General features: G+C 42.6%; 1 pseudogene; it reads right to left on the bottom strand.

The window, feature by feature from the left end:
• Window positions 1-685: 685 nt before the first annotated feature.
• Window positions 686-11881, bottom strand: part of LOC111154146 — an 86094-nt pseudogene continuing 74898 nt past the window's right edge.

The raw sequence follows: 11881 nt of genomic DNA, 5'->3' as shown, positions 1-11881 counted from the left end.
AACCTCTTCTCTCTGACCATCCACACCTGTTGGGAGTCTGGCCTGCTGGCAGTCGCTGCCTCTGGGTTGCACACCTATGGAGAGAAGAGGCTTCTAGAGAGCATTCATTAGTTTAAAACTGTTTACTGAGCCTCTCCTACGTGAAGGGCACGGAGCACCGTTCTCGGTTAGGGGATGTTAGGGCAATGTTACAAGAGTCGAATCCTGGCTTCCACCGTGCTTCTGTTCCAGAGGGAGAGAGGCGGCAGCCCGACGTCCAGACTGCTCGCCCGCTGCCACCAGCCCCCCCCCGCACTGGTGATACCAGGACGTTGTCCCGTCCTTGGAGGGCAGGCTGGGTGTGTATCCAAGGACTCCCCTCCTGTGGGCTTGCAGCGGCACATGCTGTAAAGGGAGGTCTCAGAGTCGTCGGTGTAGGGGCCTGGTTGGCCAGAGGGAGCCGCTTCGTTGTAAGCTTGGATTGACCCTGCCCCTCCTGGAGGAACTTACTTGCAAACCCCGATATGGGGAGGGACAGCTGGATGGAGATGTCCAACCAGTGGGGTGCGCATATATTTGCTGTGGTGAATTGGAATTCAGTTGGCCACCAGTATTGCTGACCGAGCATGACTGCGCGGTTCTCCCCGTGTGTCGCAATCTCATTGGCCACCTGTGTGTGGGCCCGGCTCAACCACCTCTATAAAAGTTAGTCTGTGAGGCGGGAAGCGTAGTCGTTGGGAGCGTCGGGGTCGTGTGGTTGTAGGATCCTCGGGACCAGCCTCGTCGGGAGCGGGGTAGTCCCCGGGTAGTCCTCGTGAGCAGCATGAGCAGCGTTGTGGGGTAGTGGCCGTCGTCGGGTAGGGGAGCCGTGGGGGTCGGTGTCCTGGTCGTCGTCGCCTCTTTTTAAGAGACGGCCCCGACGGGTAGGTTTGATTTTCCATGCTTGGTGCAAAATAAAGCTTTGCTTGATTTTCGCTTTGTGTCGGTCTCGTTCCTTTGATCACGGACCCTAACAGTCGGTTCTCTTTTATAAAGATCTACGGGAGAGCTTCCCTCTCATTGCAGAACCCAGCAAAGTGGTGCTTCCCAAGAACATGCAGTATATTCTTAGGTCAGGGATTCTATGAATGTCTTTCTTGGGTCTGTGCTCCCCTTTGTTTTGGTTGTTGGAAGGTTTGGGCTGAATCTGTGTGGCCCATGTTTACCCACCACAGAGCACCATGTGCCATTGATTTCCACGAACCTATTACTCCAGATCTGACACCTTTTCTGCTCTCCTTTCCCGGGTACTTTGCTCCACTCATTCGTATCTTTATGTTACACTTATTACAACATTACCACCCACAGTCTTTCTCTCTTTTCCCAGTGAGAGGGGCTGTTGTTTCAGCTAGAGACTGGATTCGGGGGGGCGGGGGGCGTCAGCAAATCCAAAAGCAACGGTTTCAAGAAGCTAATGCAATGGACTGCCTTCCTCTGACGGTCACTAGGGGGATCCTGGAGGTTGGTCCAGGGGTCCAAGAATGCCCTGGAAGTTTTCTGTGCTTTCCTTGGACTTTCCTCCTCGGGCATCTGTGGCTACAGCCACGGGGAGCATTGGACCTGCTTCCCGACATGAAGAAGGAGAGTGGACAGCACAAGAAGAGCTCACCTGTTGCATCATGAGTTGGAGGGTTTTTAATGGGATCTCTCAGAAGCCCCAGCCAGTGGCTCACTCCCAAGTGATTAGCAAGAACTGTTTCAGGACCATTTCGAACTGACTTTGTCTGTGTGTTTGGTTGTGATAGACACGTAGCCACCCCAATAAGATCAATCTTCTGTTAGTCAAGAAGGGGGGGGAAACAGAGACAGAGTAGAGGAACAGCAGTCTCTGACCCAGGTGTGAATAAATAAACAACCTTCGTGCTTCTTGTGCCATCACAATGTTTCATAATAAAAAATTTAGCATTTACATAACACTTTAAGCCTTTTCAGGTGATTTTATGTCTGTTTCCATAGTTTTACATTAGTTTGCTATACTTCTCTACTGAATCACTGAAATATTTGTCACTTCCTATAAGAACTGGGAATTTTCATTCAAATGATTAATGAGATGGTTTTTATGTATTTCTCTTTGTTATTTATACAAGTTCTTTAACTCAATTTCCTTCTGATAGTTTTTCTATTGCTAGACTAGATGTTAATTTGACAAAATTTGCTCAAACCTTTTTAAACGCCATAAATCCCATTAGGAATTCATTATTCAAGATACAAAATAGAATGCATTTTATGGAGCTCTTCACAGAGTCGGTGAGCCTGAGGCGATGGCTTTGAGATTTTGCTGAAATAGAGGGCAAGCCGCTCTTGCCTTGGCCCCCCACCACTCCGGGCAACTGCCAACACAAATTATTGCCAAGGAGAGAAGTATTTGTCATGGAGAAGGGATACAAAGTGGAAAAAAGAGGAGGGCACCCTTCTCCTTCATTTCTTTAGAATGAAAACCTCAAGGCGGCATCTGGGTGTGTTTTTCTCTCCTTCTCCCTGTCCTCCTGTGTCCCTCCTTTCTAACAAGCTGTCAGCATTTGACAAGCACAGCAGAAACCCGGGCACTGGTCTCAGATGCTTCCTCTGTGTGTCCACAGCCTTCACCCTCCTTGGGTGCCGGGTTGCGGCTGTACCTACCGGCATGAGCTCCCCGCGCTGACCCTCTACCTCGTCTGGGTAGGTGCTGGCAGGCTCCCCAGTCTGGGTGCCATCCTTCTTCAAGGGACATGACCACATTGGCACTTCATTGATGCAGGACAGCCCTCACGATTTAAATCTAATGTTTCTCTCAATCTGAGGCTCTCTTTGCAAAGTCTTAATACTACTAGTTGCTATAATTTCATTGTATTTTTTTTATAGCCTGTGTCTTTTACTGAAAACGAGGGGAATTTTTTATCCCTTATTTTCTCTGGGTTCTTGGGTTCTTGTTTCCCTCTGAATGCTGACTTAAAGATTATTTTTGTTTAAGTAAGTTTTGTGTATTTATTAAAACACTTAATAAATTATTATGTGTATTTTGTGGGTGGTTTCACATTTTTAAAGATTTGATTTATTTATTTGTTGGAGAGAGAGGGGAGAGAGAGAGAATGATCATGGAAGAGGAGCAGAGGGAGAGGGAGAAACAGACTCCCCCCTGAGCAGGGAGCCCAATATAGGCCTCGATGCCAGGACCCTGAGATCATCACCCGAGCTGAAGGCAGTTGCCTAACCAGCTGAGCTACACAGATGTCCCAGTTTCACTTTTAATATTGCATTTTACACATTAGGATATCGACTCCATTTTTATGACAAATTTCACATTAAAAAAAGAGAGCTGGGAGTGTGTCTACCCAGGAGGGGAAGTGGTTGGAGCTGTGCACCCAATCCACTGCCTAACAGGCCAACTGGCCGGTTTCTTGCCGTGCCTCAGAAGTGGGTCAAGAGAACATCAGAAAACAAAACCTGAACCCAAACCAAACCCCCATCGCACCACTCCACTTTTTTCACCTTCCGGATTAGAAATAATGCATACACAACTATAGAGTCTATGTCTAACTACTAGTCTGAATTCATTCACTTCCCTTCAGAAGGAAGTGCAGGCTAGGAGTCCAACCTTGAGCTGTAGAGACCAGTAAGTCTTCCCATGTCAACGGAACCGTGAGTCCTAGACTAAGGCTGGAGATTTTGTTGATTTTTACCTCCCTTGCACGTAACTACGTATGACTTGGATTGGCTTCCTCTGCACATCCAAACTCAAGCAGACACAAGAGGCATTTGATAGATGAACTCTGGTTCCCTCTGTTTCTACCCAACAGGCTCAACAGACTTGTCCTCCTTGATCAGAGAGAACACAGCAGGAGATTAAGAAGTGGGTGTTGGGTAAGGACTGGGTGCTGAGGAGGAGCACTAGGGACCCTAGCTCGCCAAACCTTCACCCAGGCAGGAATTCTCCATCCTCTCCTTCACACCCCACAGAACCCTATTTGTTTTCTTTGTAACACTCCAGAAATTCATTCCATTTATCAGATTATGTCTCGGTTTATTGTGTTGTGATGATTTTGGGGTCAGGAACTGTATTTTACTCTCTATGTCACTTGGGCATGGTACTTGGCCAACAATAATAGGAATTATTAACTGAACGAGTCAGCAGCAATTATTCATTGGATTAATATGATATTCAAATGAGAATCAGAGGTTGTGAAATGTGACTCCACATAGCAAAGGTCACTTCCCTTTGTTCTGTGTTATTAGATTATAGACTTTGCTTGGTAACACATATATTTGTCCCTGAAGTCTTCTTTTTCTCCTCAAGTTATATTTGAGAGTAGGGTAGAACTGGAAATACAATTTTTTCTAAAAACGCTCTTCCAAACTTACGGGATTTGTGTGATCTCAATAACTCATGCCCTTTTTTCCTCTGTAGTGTGGAATGAATTGAAAGGCAGTTAAAAGGGTCAGGAAGCTAGAATTCAGCTGTCCCCTTCATGCCTGGGAGTCTGTCTTGGAAGGTCCTTTGGAAGGGCAGTCGCATTGGGCAGACACGCCATGCCAGCATCGGTTTGCTGTCTACACGGGTGACAGCAGGAGCCCAATGGAACACTCGTGTCTGGCAATATTCTGGGCCAATAGTCTCCGAGGGCCTCCCGGCGAATTACCAATCAGATAACCTCCTGTCAGGTGGTCCTCAAAGTCTTCCAACTCACACTAAAAACATTCATGTCCCCCACCAGACATTTTAAGTCAGCATCTAAAATTTTTCATTGTAATTTTAGATAGCTATAATACATGTAATTTCTGTCATCATGGAGCTAACAATATTGTAATAAAACTGATACAGAACTCTTTAAAATGCATCCGGTGGATTCTAAATGTAGCAAGTTTGTGTTCACCATTACCCATTTAAAAGTACATGACCTTTCATGTGTCTAAGGGTATAGTTAAGTGTTATGCATGTATATTCATACTTGTGCAAGTATTCTTTTTTTTTGTGCAAGTATTCTTATATGTGCATATGTGAGTGTGTACATATATACACCAACAAATTCTGCTTTAACATTGGGACATTTTAAAATCCTTTCTTTTTTTCCTTGACTTAACATTTCAGTTCTACTTCTATAGAATTTAATCCTGTTATATTTATGTTTGAAAATGATCAATTACTACATAACACACACATGCTTCTCCATATAGAATTTGGTAAGCGTGTAACAAAATACAAAGTGTTATTGGAAAACCATCTCTTAATGAGATAGATGGGACTTTCATCAGTTCATTTTATATATCCATGGAATAAAATTACTTTCTGTTCCAATTAGTCAGGGTTCAAATAAAGTATATTCAATATTTTTAACTTTCATAGATGCAAGACCTAAGATTCCTTGCTTTCATAGCTGTCATGAATAAGAGGAGTTGTGAGGTGCTCGTGATTGTGATGTCCTCTTTCCTCAGAACCTTTAAAGATTCCAACATGTTGTGTTATCATCAGAATTTATTGTGAATGATGCAAGTCAGGTGACAAAGGCATTCAATTTCCTACTGATTTTACTGAAAACAAAGAATGAAATCTGGCTGTGATTTAGTGAAAAGATGCATCACTCATTCATAAAACTTCCTTCTTTTTTCAAAACCTGAATGGTATAATACGAAAAAGTGTTTTCCCCAAGATTAATCAAACAACTTTTGTTACTGTTATATAGTTAAAGGCACCTTACTTAATCTGAAGTTGTGTAAGGGAGTTACAAACACCTAACTATGGGCCTGTTGGGCTATTGCTGTGATGGTGTCAATTCCTGCGTTGCTCTGGTATCCAAGTCCTGGGGTCACCACCTCCTATATGCTGACCCCGAGCTTGGCAAGTGGTTTGTCTTAGCCAACAGAACAATGGCAAATGTGACAAAAGAGAGACTTGGAATTTGCTTTCCGGGGGACATGCTCTCCCTGGTGCTCTAGGAACCCCACTGCCATGGGACTGAAGGTTAGTCACGCCTGCTGGGTGGTGAGATGCATGGCCCATTCACACCCACAGCAGAGAAATGGCCATGCAAGAGAGTGTGGCTTGCTGAGCCCAGCCAGCACAGCCAGCTGGACACGGGTACGTCAACGTGCACAGACGGGACAGACCCATCCCGGCTTGAGTCCCGGGACCATCCAACGGCCGGTCCGCTGGTGAACAGCAGTACACGGGTATTGATGTACGTCCCCAAAACTTGGGTTGGGTTGTCACACACAACAACCCGTAACTGATAAAAGTGTTCATTTCCATATATCATTGTCATTTTCTTCACAATGTCCCATGTACTGTTCATATTAGCTACTGCGATCAGCTGTCCCTATCTTCCACATAATCTTTTAGTAAAGTCTGTCTTCATTTCCATATCAATCAGCAACGTCAGTGTTATCCTCTGTGAACAAAAGTCGGATACCCATTTTCCAACTTAGGAAAAGATGTTAGTACATATTATCAAATAAAACTATTAGATAAATTACAAAATAAACCAATACTTAAATTTTCTAGACTTAATGATTGATTTATGTTTAAATAAGTCTGGAAACTAAGAATACACTCATATGAAGTTACACTTTGTTTAATTTTTAATTTTAGTTGAAATACACAATGCAGCCATAATTTCAACTTAATAAAAGGAAAGAATGATATAAATGCATGATATTCTTTGATAAGTGTGTGTGTGTGTATGTGTGTCTGGAATAATGGTATTCAGATTTTAGGTATTCTTAAATGACCTTAAAATTTTTAAAATTCATAAGTAACTCTAGAGATTTCATGAGACATCATGATAAAACTTTTCTTATATCTTCAGTATAAAAGGGAGAGGAGAAGTAGAAAAACTTAATTGGTCCTCCACCTAGCATACGATTTTAGTTTTTATTAGGAGGCAGAAAATTACACTTTTTATGGATGATGTAAGGTGAGGATTGACTGCTTTAGATTATGTATTTCATGATCTGATTTATTAAAATAGATTTTAACTAATTTTTTTGAATAAACATATGTATTCTGAAAGAAATTGTATAAAATTTTTATCCATAGAATTTTTTTTCCCTGTATAATTGTAAAAGGAAAATCAAAGAAAAATAAAAACCCAGGATAGTATTTCTGGTCTTTGAGAAGAATAGTCATTTTGCTGACCAATATTGATTGGCTATTTGATGACGATCTTTTCCCCCTGAGGGTACATATTGAGAACAGCTGGAAAAAATTCTTTATGTTAAAGTAGAGGGAAAAAAATACAATATTTAAGGGGCTCTCAGGAGTTTCAGTGGGAAATTTGAGCCTGTTTCCATGAACATAAGATCTTATATCCAGTTTTAAGTTTGAAGTGGCTACTGCCAGTTTTCTGATCAAGACTTCCAATGATCTCTTCGTAGTTTTGGAAGTCACGTCCATGTGAAGCTTTGCTCATACAGGAGGGTAAAGAAAACCTCTAAGAACTGTTTGTGGCGTTATAAATTTTATAATATTTTTAAACTAACAGACAAAATGTTGACTTTTCTTAGGTCATTGCTCTGCAAACTCTTAAAATACTGTCATACTGTTATCACTCACTGCATATCATCTTAGCTCTTTCTAGAGAATCTAGGGAAGATTCTTACTAACTTTGGGCTTTTAAAGTCTATCATGAAATACATATTCAGCAGATAATTACTGTGTATAGGTTAAATTGTTTTAAAACCATAAGCTAGCAAGATGTAACCAGAGAGGGAGACAAACTGTGAGAGACTCTTAATCTCAGGAAACAACCTGAGGGTTGCTGGGGGCAGGGGAGGGATGGGGTAGCTGGGTGATGGACATTGGGGAGCGTATGTGCTATGGTGAGTGCTGTGAATTGTGTAAGACTGATGATTCACAGACCTGTACCCCTGAAACAACTAATACATTACATGTTAAATTAAAAAAACCCATAAGCTAGAAAAATTGAGTATTTTAAAACACTTATTTTCAGTTCTACATGCCAATTTATATCCCATATTAAATGTTTTGAACCCATTGAGAAATAAGATACAATATGCTCATCGATATACCTTTACATCATGGTTATTGCACCTGTACCATGTTTTTCTTTTTCCTTTTTTTTTTTTTTTAAGGACTTTATTTATTTACTTGAGAGAGAATGAGAGAAAGAGCACAGAGGGATAGGGAGAAGCATTGGGAGCCCAATGCAGGATCTCGGGACTCTGGAACCATGACCTGAGCCAAAGGCAGATGCTTAACGACTGAGCCACCCAGAAGCCCCTGTACTATGTTGTTCTTCAGAAGCATCTATCAAGACTCAAGCTTTGATCTTGGTAATATATTAAGTGCCAGAGATGTCCTTATACATCATAATTATTCGCCATATTCTGTGAGCACCATTTATAAAAAATCGCATCCCCTCTAGTGAGAAAACGTCCCACAGTGTGTACACAATTACAACCTAAAGGACATTATTCAGTGCAATGGGAGCAGGGCTGTTATTAGCACGAAGGGTTCCAATCCTGCCTCTCCTGTTTACCGGGTGTCCAACCTTCTCATGTGGTATGACCTCTCTGAGCGCCAGCTTCTTCACTCGTAATAACCAGTGATCACAATATAGACCCTGCAGGGTGCTGTTGCTTTTATTTAAAAATAGAGCTGGGGATTTTTGCATCAGGTATCATCAGGTATTTGTCAGAATTAAATAACAAAAAAGTGTGCTCTGTGTGTGTGGATTGTGTATGTGTGTGGGTGTGGATGGTGTGTGTAAGTGTGTGATGTGTGTGTGGTATGAGCAGAAGCTCGTGTATGTGTGTGAGTGTGTGCTGTGTGTTTGTGTATGTGCTGTATACATGTGATGTGTGTGTTATGTGGTATGTGTGCGAATAGTGTGCGTGATGTGTGTGTGCATGTGTGCTGTGTGTATGTATGTGTGTGGCTGTGTATGTGGTGTTTGTGTATTTGAGAAACAAAAACACCCTGACACTGAACCTCCTTCTCAGGGTTGGTACAGTGTTTCTCTCCTCAGACTTGGTGGACCCTGGGAAGCGGCACTGTGGCTCCAGGAGCCCTTGCTCGTTGTGAGACTAGGTTGCAAGTCCAGGCTTCAGTCGTATCCGTTGCAAGTCCAGGCTTCGGTTGTATCCTTCGGGACCACAGAACCAGATGGGACTCAGGAAGCCTCATGCTTTGTGGGAAGCAGAGATCCTAATGTCTGGGGACTGAGGGACACCGGACAGGAGTGAGATGCAGTCCTGATAAAACGGTGATCTTGTACCTTGTCTGAGGGACCAGCGACGCACAGTTCCACACACAGACCGGTGCGTGAGGGAGCTGCTTTACGGGAGGGCTAGCTTGGCTTCGGGGCTGGAATACTCTGGGTCACTTCTACTGTATATGGGAAAGCCATCCCAGAATATGAGATGCTGGAAAACAGTGCACTGCGTCAGACCTTCCAGCGAAGTTAGAGATTTTGCGGAAAGGAAATCAGCTCGCAGTAGCACTCACACTTGACATGGGCTTATAGTTTCTGCAGCTCTTTGAGGATTCATTTCAAAATGCATCATGAATAAAATCTTCACAGTTTAGAAGGCTTACTGGTGGTCTCAGATCAACTTTAAATCAAGAGGAACTATATCACAAAATAATTTTAGGGGAGATTATCTTTAATGCGTAGCCCTGTCTGGCTTTCTGTTACAAATACAGCTGGAGAGTGGATGAGATGGTGGGATTCCGCAGGGGCAGGAAGCGTGACCCCTGCCCCGGGCTCCCCACCGGCTGGACTGATCAATGGGATCCAGCACCCAGAAGCCCATCCTGCTCGTGGCTCCCGTTAGTCCTGCGGCAGCCTGGTTAGTCTGCGCCCCTCCATGAGCTCATCCTGTTGCACGGCCCTGCTTCCAATTCCTGCCCAGACCCAGTCCCAAGGAGCACTCACCCCATAGGCCATGAACGACCGCCTGTAACTGCCAATTCCTGCACATGCCCGGGAGCTTTCTCAAAGACGTGGTGCAAGAAAATTGTAGAGCCCATGGTGGACGCGTGTGGGCATGGATTCCGATCAGTGGCACTCAGTGGACCTCTCTCTGTATCTTTCATCACATGCCATCTGTGTTTGGGCTCCCTCTCTTCTGTCATTCTACAACAAAGACCATCAGCAGCTTCTCCCTTCCTTTGTCTTTACCTCTCAGCACACTTCCTCCAACTTGAATTTGTCTCTGGGATTTTCTTCTTAATGTCTTTATTTCCATTGGGTTTCTTTTCCTTATCAACTAGGTCTTCTCAGTCACATTATTGCTCAGTTATACATATCGATACTTTGTACAAACTCACCACCATAAAATGTATCTGCTTATATGTAAGCCTGTCTGCAGCTCTTCCTAGACACATGTCTTGCATCTGTTTTTTTTTTTTTTTTTTAAGATTTTATTTATCTATTTGAGAGAGAGAGAGAGAGAGTGTGCATGGGGGGAAGGGAGAAACAGACTCCCTGCTGAGCAGGGAGCCCCCTGAGGGTCTCCATCTGAGGACCGAGCGATCATGACGTAAGCCAAAGGCAGACACTTAACTAACTGAATCACCCAGGCATTCTATGTTCTGCATCTTGGAATTTTAAAGATTTTTTTTTAAAATTTATTTGACAGACAGAGATCACAAGTAGGCAGAGAGGCAGGCAGAGAGAGAGGGGAGCTAAGCAGGCTCCCCGCCAAACAGAGAGCCCGATGCAGGGCTCAATCCCAGGACACTGGGATTATGACCTGAGCTGAAGGCAGAGGCTTTAACCCACTGAGCCACCCAGGTGCCCCGCATCTTGGAATTTTAATGCTAGTGATTCTTGAAATAAACTAAGGAGCTCAATAAATGTTTGTTGAATGAATGCTAGATTATATATTAATTTTTTTTTTGTTCTTTTTCATCTCAAATCTTAAGTAGGACAGTCTGGGACAAAGCAGTTTCTTTGAAACTCTCTGCAAAGCTGTTCTTTATTATGCAATAAATATAAACAACATTGTATGCATTAGTAGACAGAATGCCACGTCTATTCAGTCTAGATTTTGAAATTCTCTTGTTCATGATTCTGCACTGTGTTCCAACACACATTTTTCCTTGGTCATTAAATCATTAAATTATTTCCACTTTTAGCTTCTTCTAATACAAATAATGCACTCATTTATTATTCTAGTGGTTTATTGTTTCTTCACTGTGTTCAGGCCACGTCCAGCTCTGTGTGGCCCTTTGTTGTCCATCTTGAGGAGAAAACTTCTAGAATTGTGCTGTCCGGACGACTTTTGGCAGTAAGGATCGTGGCGCATATGGGTGCTGTCCAGTACAATGGCTACAGAGCACTTCACATGTGGCTAGTTTGACTGGAAAACTGCACTTTAATTTTTACTTAATTGAAATAAAAATATGAATTCATGTAGCCATGCACAGCTGGGGGTTATCCCATTGGACAGCACCATTCTAGAAGGCAGTAACTTCCCATCAACCGTGTCCACTGCTTTGTATGTTTGTCTCACAGGTGCCTTTATTTATCCTCCAAAAACTAGGGCTTTCTGAAGAAATGGCTTTGATATTTTTGATTAATGCAAAGGTCACTTCTTTCTAATTTCCGACAATTTCTCAGGCTTTCTTGTATATTAATGACAAAGGAAGTGATGGAAGAAAAATCCAGAGCATAAAGACAAAATAATTTTATTTGAGTTTATTTAAATTAGAAATCAGACAGAAAATTAACTAGTTAATTTATATTTATTTTATTCTAATTTATATCTTGATTTCTTATCTGTTAATTTTCCACATTTATTAACAAGAGCATCAGGAAGGGCTTTTAAATGGGCTCCAAAGTCAGTCAGGAGTTTTTTTTTTTTTGTTTTTTGTTTAATTGTTTTAGTTCTCTGGCCATTTTTTTTTTTTTTTTTTTTTTTTTTT

The sequence above is a fragment of the Enhydra lutris genome, unplaced genomic scaffold (assembly GCF_002288905.1).
Source record: "Enhydra lutris kenyoni isolate GAN:26980312 unplaced genomic scaffold, ASM228890v2 scaffoldscaffold35, whole genome shotgun sequence".
Classification (NCBI taxonomy): Eukaryota; Metazoa; Chordata; class Mammalia; order Carnivora; family Mustelidae; genus Enhydra; species Enhydra lutris.
Note: the sequence above shows the minus strand (reverse complement) of the source record. Positions and strands in the feature narration are given on the sequence as shown.